This window comes from Amblyomma mixtum, chromosome 6, assembly GCF_055824585.1.
Source record: "Amblyomma mixtum isolate Tamu chromosome 6, ASM5582458v1, whole genome shotgun sequence".
Classification (NCBI taxonomy): domain Eukaryota; kingdom Metazoa; phylum Arthropoda; class Arachnida; order Ixodida; family Ixodidae; genus Amblyomma; species Amblyomma mixtum.
Window position 1 is genome coordinate 53,973,996 of NC_143017.1, and position 7,492 is coordinate 53,981,487.

A 7,492-nucleotide genomic window follows, 5' to 3' on the forward strand; every position below is an offset into this window, starting at 1 on the left:
CTTCCTTTCCCTTTACCACCATTCTTCCCGTGTCGCTCGCGGGAGGTGTGGAGTTCGATCCCCAGTGCCGCCGGCTACCCACCGGTAATACAAGGGGTACAAGCTTTCTCCTGACCAAGTGCTCGGCTTCTATAGGGTGCAATGCTTGGGAAATGGGTCTTTGACCCCGCCCTGAGAAGGCGAAAACATCTTGTTCGTTCTATGGTGCTCTTTGGCTACAGGTGCCCTTGTGCCATAGAAGTGCATCATCATCAACATCATTATTATTCCCGTCTAAGGCCAAAAGCATTGCGAAGCATACGCGTCACATTTTCCCCTCTGCCAACCGCTGCCAACCGGGGCTACGCGCGCTGAACCACCCCGCCACTTTTATGGGCTGCGCTGGAGCGTCTAGATCCTCGCCCACTGACGGAAATGAAGATTCTCGGCCACTGGCCGCGGCGATCGTCGGCGGTGATCGAAGACCTCCAAGGCACTACACCGCTCCTTGCGAACCTCTGGCCTGCATGATAGGCTGTGGCTTAACGAACGCTGACTTTCACTGTGATTTCATTTTCTGTTACTCTCCTTTCTCTTTCTTTTTTTTTATCCCCTCACCCCCTTCCCCCCGTGTAGGGTAGCAAACGGATCATTCTTCCGGTTAACCTCCTTGCCTTTACTCTTATGCCTCGTGCTCCCCCCATCCAGGCCTCAAGCACTGACCTTTTTTTTTCTCTTGCGCAGTCACCTGTGAGCAAGTACCCACATACTGAACAGGTTAAAGGTGACACAAGTGCTGTGAGTTTAAGCGCGCGGTTCTCTGCCATAACGGATCTGCACCAAGAAGCCCAGATGCCTGTGCTGCTGAAATTTATTGTTGTACGGACACTGTTTACAAGTTTTCGTTTTAGAAAACCCGTGTAGACGTTATTGTAGACCTGTCCCTTTAAGTTTGGGTGCATTTCTTTTTCGCACCGTTAATCCGTGCCAACTAGCCTAAATGATGATGGAGATAGATGTGTTACACTCAGGCGACGCCAGAGAGTAATGATTAGAAAGTTGCTACTCCACCGAACGAGCTTCGTCATCGCGTTGCACTGAACCGAACGGATTTCTTTTTCTGCAACGGGAATTCACGGACCCCAGAAGAGACCATAGGACGGTCCTCCCTGGCCAGAGCCATAACATTCATAGCTTGTATAAACGCGATGGTTGATTTTTTACCAGCTAAGTGTATGTCAGGAGTTGATTTTGCGCTGCTCTAGCCAATCTGGAAGTGAAGATTTAAAAAAAAAATGATCATAAAGTGAAGTGCTGGCATATTGTAAAAGCAGTAATAAATGAAACATGCAGAATTGCAACTGCCTGAGTAAAGATTTCATCGTGGTAACACCGCCATCGTATGCGGACATGTTGGGGATTGACGACGAAGCCTTGCTGCCTGCTCCTGCATTCATGCTTGTGTACGGTTGGGATTGGGACATCCCACCGCTGCCACCACTGTTAGGAATTGGCCTCTGAGCCTGGTCACCGCTGTTGGGACTGGAGCATCTCAGCCTGCTGCCGCTGTTGCGCAGAGCTGAGCGAAGAAACGGTCGAGGCGACGGTGAGTCAACAGATGTTCATGTACAGTATGTACAAGGGCTCTACATAATAGGTACAAGGGCCAAGAGCACAACGGACTAGCACAAAGGAGTCGGGCGACACCCAGGAAAGCGTCTCTCTTGCGTGCTGTCTCGTCTGCTACCCGTATGCTGCTCCGGCTCAGCGCGGCTCTGTTTTTATAGCCGCCGTTTGAACCCTCCAATCAGGCCATGCCACTGGCCACCGTTCGAATTGGACGAATGGTCGAGAGGAGCTCGGACGTTGAAGGTATGCATCTGCCGGCGAAGCGTCGTATGAGTCTCGAGCCGACGCTAGTGAGGAGGAGGAGGAAGGGTCTGCGCCGGCGAGCCAGGATGACTCATGCTGCAAGCCGCGACATGCCCGATGAGAGTCCGGGCTTGCTTTGCGCGACGGCGAGCGCACGGCGCTGATTTCCAGGGAGGCCAGCGGAATGTGGGCTCGAGTACAACAGTACTCACAATAATTGCCATGGATTTTCTTGGAAATCGTGACCTAAGCGCTTGAGATATTGTTGTTGAATAATCCGCCTTTTTCACAAGAAGTGGCGTCCTCTGGGAAGTGGCGAAAATTCGTCTGGTACTGGTTGAAAACAAACTCACGTGTAAGACGCAGGCGCGACCTGGTTCCATGAAGAGCCAGCCGCGCCTGCGAAGTGGCAATTGTGTGCTTGCCAGCTGCCACCATCTGTCGTATGCGCATGTCAGTAACATGAACTGCGCATGAGCAGTACGAGCTGGCGCTTTTTTTTTCCAACCAGTGGATCTGAAGGAGAATTGCGCAGAGCGGCCTTGCGAATAAGGTGGATTCCCCGAAGGGAAAAAATTACCAGCTTCGACTTATTCGTCACAATTATGTTCATGACAGCACCTTCCAGTGTTCCACATTTGCCTCACAATTAAAAATGATGTCCAAGAAAGCTGGGCTTGCCTTTTCAGTTTGGTCACGCACTACGGATTGCGTCATGAAAATGCCATGTTACGTTATGCAACCTCGAGTGCAATTGCGTTTTGAGTAGGCTCAAGCAAGGATGTAACGTTCGCAAATTTTAATGCTTGTAAAATGTACAGTCTTTGTCAAAAGTAACCAGGCTCCATGGTTTGCCTCTCACTCGCATAACAGAGCCCTCACGGCTTCCCTAAGAATCAAAAAGTTCTTTGAAGGCGAGAACAGGGGTTTTTCTTACCATACATAGATTTAGAGCTTTAGGGCTGGCATATTAGCTTTAATATAAGACTGAGAAGAAAAACGTGCAGCCTGGTTGCTTTTGACAAAGACTGTACATCTGTATCTTGTCAGTCGTGACTTTGGGTGTTCTCTGAAAAATTATGTTACAGCCCTTGCAGTTATTTTCATCGCGGGGGTCGTGAAACAAAACAGACAATGGCATATCTTGTCAGAGTAGCGCGCATCCCAGACACAACTGTTTTCAAACAGTACCAAGAAACGCGGAACGAACAGAATAACGCAGACAGTTCAGCCGGAACTTCTTCAGTCGGCGAGCAGCGCAGAGACGGATGCAAGACAAGGAAGAAGCGAGCGCACGCAAACACATACGCGTTGTCGTATTTCGCGCTTATCGGTTCCTTGTCTGGCGCCCGTTTGCCCTTCTCACTGAGCGCTGCTACGCGTACCAAGAGTATATGGAGCAAAAAGAACGGTCGCATTGGTGGCAAGTACTGTCGCGCCTTCTCGCGCACTCGGCCGCAATGTGCAGCGAGAGCCGCCTCGAAGGCGCCAAGTTCAAATCGGATTGTGTGGTGCAATGCGTTTCTTTCGGGCAGCAGTCTTACCCTTGGTTGTGCCGTACGAGGGAGCTAAAGAGAGAAATGAGGCTTTTAGCATAACGGGGACGTATTAGCGTGCACGCATAGCGGTTTACTGGACGCCGGCTGCGAGAAAGTCTGGCTGGGGGGTTTGCTATACGTATGTTCAGTTGCTTACCCAGCGCCGCGGTAGACGCGGACAATATGCCACTCTAAACATGAATACGCCTATATGGGAGTAAAAGAGTGTAAAGTTGTCCTCTAGTGCACACCCTTTTTTAAAGCGTGTGCGCTAGAGGACAACTTTACACCCTTTTTGCTCCTTTCTGTTTAGAGTGTACGCTCTAGACAAGAATACGCCTATATGGGAGTAAAAGAGTGTAAAGTTGTCCTCTAGCGCACACCCTTTCTTAAAGCGTGTGCGCTAGAGGACAACTTTACACCCTTTTTGCTCCTTTCTGTTTAGAGTGTACGCTCTAGACAAGAATACGCCTATATGGGAGTAAAAGAGTGTAAAGTTGTCCTCTAGCGCACACCCTTTCTTAAAGCGTGTGCGCTAGAGGACAACTTTACACCCTTTTTGCTCCTTTCTGTTTAGAGTGTACGCTCTAGACAAGAATACGCCTATATGGGAGTAAAAGAGTGTAAAGTTGTCCTCTAGCGCACACCCTTTCTTAAAGCGTGTGCGCTAGAGGACAACTTTACACCCTTTTTGCTCCTTTCTGTTTAGAGTGTACGCTCTAGACAAGAATACGCCTATATGGGAGTAAAGGAGTGTAAAGTTGTCCTCTAGCGCACACCCTTTCTTAAAGCGTGTGCGCTAGAGGACAACTTTACACCCTTTTTGCTCCTTTCTGTTTAGAGTGTACGCTCTAGACAAGAATACGCCTAATGGGAGTAAAAGAGTGTAAAGTTGTCCTCTAGCGCACACCCTTTCTTAAAGCGTGTGCGCTAGAGGACAACTTTACACCCTTTTTACTCCTTTCTGTTTAGAGTGTACGCTTTAGACAATACGCCTATATGGGAGTAAAAGAGTGTAAAGTTGTCCTCTAGCGCACACCCTTTCTTAAAGCGTGTGCGCTAGAGGACAACTTTACACCCTTTTTGCTCCTTTCTGTTTAGAGTGTACGCTCTAGACAAGAATACGCCTATATGGGAGTAAAAGAGTGTAAAGTTGTCCTCTAGCGCACACCCTTTCTTAAAGCGTGTGCGCTAGAGGACAACTTTACACCCTTTTGCTCCTTTCTGTTTAGAGTGTACGCTCTAGACAAGAATACGCCTATATGGGAGTAAAAGAGTGTAAAGTTGTCCTCTAGCGCACACCCTTTCTTAAAGCGTGTGCGCTAGAGGACAACTTTACACCCTTTTTACTCCTTTCTGTTTAGAGTGTACGCTCTAGACAAGAATACGCCTATATGGGAGTAAAAGAGTGTAAAGTTGTCCTCTAGCGCACACCCTTTCTTAAAGCGTGTGCGCTAGAGGACAACTTTACACCCTTTTTGCTCCTTTCTGTTTAGAGTGTACGCTCTAGACAAGAATACGCCTATATGGGAGTAAAAGAGTACTTCTATTTCCCCTTGCGACAACGTGACTTTCCTTGGTATTCAACTCGATTCTCAACTGAAATTTCATCATCATTTGGACCATGTGAAGAAAAAAACTGCATTTGGAATTCGTGCATTAATTAAGGCTCGTCATTTTTTCCCATCATCAGCACTCTTATCACTTTACTTTGCTTTTATTCACGCTCACATTAATTACGGCATTGTAGTATGGGGGAACACTTACAACTGTCATTTACACTCTATCCAGCACATTCAAAATCAGGCTATTCGTATCATTACCCGCAGTTCATACTTTGTTACTGCTATCCCTTTGCTTCGTCAATATAATATCTTATCCGTTAGAAATTTATTTGATTACAACCTAGCCATCATGTTTTTTAGATTAATGAACAATGCACTTTCTTTTGAATTTATCGACAAATGCTTTTTGAAAAATTGTAACCCTACGAGATTTGCGGCTCAAAAAAATTTTTTGCTTCCCCAAGTTTTTACTAATTATCGAAAACGTCATTCTCATTTCTCATGCATTTCCCTGTGGAATAATTTACCCCCGAGTTTAAAATCGCCTATGTCTTTGTCTATGTTTAAATCGTATTTAAAAAGTTTTCTTTTGCAGCAAAATGTGGAGTGAACTGCTTCTATTCCCTTTAGAAAATTCTTGTACTTAATTATTTGCTAGAAATTTCTACTTTGTTTTTTGTTTCTTGACAACTGTATCCTTGTATTCTCAATTGTTTCTTTATATGTCTTTTCAGAACGCTGTATTTTTGTTCAATATTATTTATAGTGGGTTGTTATTCTGGTTTTGCTTGTCTGTTTGTTTTTGCCCTGCTAATCTATTTCATTCTCATTATATAAATGTTACTTATTTAAAATACCATTGTTCTTACTGCTAATTGTACCTGTCTGTGATGCTGCTTGTTTTTTAATCAAGTTAGTATTAATCTACCGGGGGTCCCGTGACAGTCGCTTGACTTTGGGACCCTCGCCTGTATACTGAATTTATGTAACCGTTTTGTGCTCAATAAATTCTTATCGTATCTTAAAAAAAAAGTTCTCCTCTAGCGCACACCCTTTCTTAAAGCGTGTGCGCTAGAGGACAACTTTACACCCTTTTTGCTCCTTTCTGTTTAGAGTGTACGCTCTAGACAAGAATACGCCTATATGGGAGTAAAAGAGTGTAAAGTTGTCCTCTAGCGCACACCCTTTCTTAAAGCGTGTGCGCTAGAGGACAACTTTACACCCTTTTTGCTCCTTTCTGTTTAGAGTGTACGCTCTAGACAAGAATACGCCTATATGGGAGTAAAAGAGGTGTAAAGTTGTCCTCTAGCGCACTCTCTCTGCAACAGGGAGTGCGCTAGAGGACAACTTTACACCCTTTTTGCTCCTTTCTGTTTAGAGTGTACGCTCTAGACAAGAATACGCCTATATGGGAGTAAAAGAGGTGTAAAGTTGTCCTCTAGCGCACTCTCTCTACAACAGGGAGTGCGCTAGAGGACAACTTTACACCCTTTTTGCTCCTTTCTGTTTAGAGTGTACGCTCTAGACAAGAATACGCCTATATGGGAGTAAAAGAGGTGTAAAGTTGTCCTCTAGCGCACTCTCTCTACAACAGGGAGTGCGCTAGAGGACAACTTTACACCCTTTTTGCTCCTTTCTGTTTAGAGTTTACGCTCTAGACAAGAATACGCCTATATGGGAGTAAAAGAGGTGTAAAGTTGTCCTCTAGCGCACTCTCTCTACAACAGGGAGTGCGCTAGAGGACTTTACACCCTTTTTGCTCCTTTCTGTTTAGAGTGTACGCTCTAGACAAGAATACGCCTATATGGGAGTAAAAGAGGTGTAAAGTTGTCCTCTAGCGCACTCTCTCTACAACAGGGAGTGCGCTAGAGGACAACTTTACACCCTTTTTGCTCCTTTCTGTTTAGAGTGTACGCTCTAGACAAGAATACGCCTATATGGGAGTAAAAGAGGTGTAAAGTTGTCCTCTAGCGCACACCCTTTCTTAAAGCGTGTGCGCTAGAGGACAACTTTACACCCTTTTTGCTCCTTTCTGTTTAGAGTGTACGCTCTAGACAAGAATACGCCTATATGGGAGTAAAAGAGGTGTAAAGTTGTCCTCTAGCGCACTCTCTCTACAACAGGGAGTGCGCTAGAGGACAACTTTACACCCTTTTTGCTCCTTTCTGTTTAGAGTGTACGCTCTAGACAAGAATACGCCTATATGGGAGTAAAAGAGGTGTAAAGTTGTCCTCTAGCGCACACCCTTTCTTAAAGCGTGTGCGCTAGAGGACAACTTTACACCCTTTTTGCTCCTTTCTGTTTAGAGTGTACGCTCTAGACAAGAATACGCCTATATGGGAGTAAAAGAGTGTAAAGTTGTCCTCTAGCGCACACCCTTTCTTAAAGCGTGTGCGCTAGAGGACAACTTTACACCCTTTTTGCTCCTTTCTGTTTAGAGTGTACGCTCTAGACAATAATACGCCTATATGGGAGTAAAAGAGGTGTAAAGTTGTCCTCTAGCGCACTCTCTCTGCAACAGGGAGTGCGCTAGAGGAC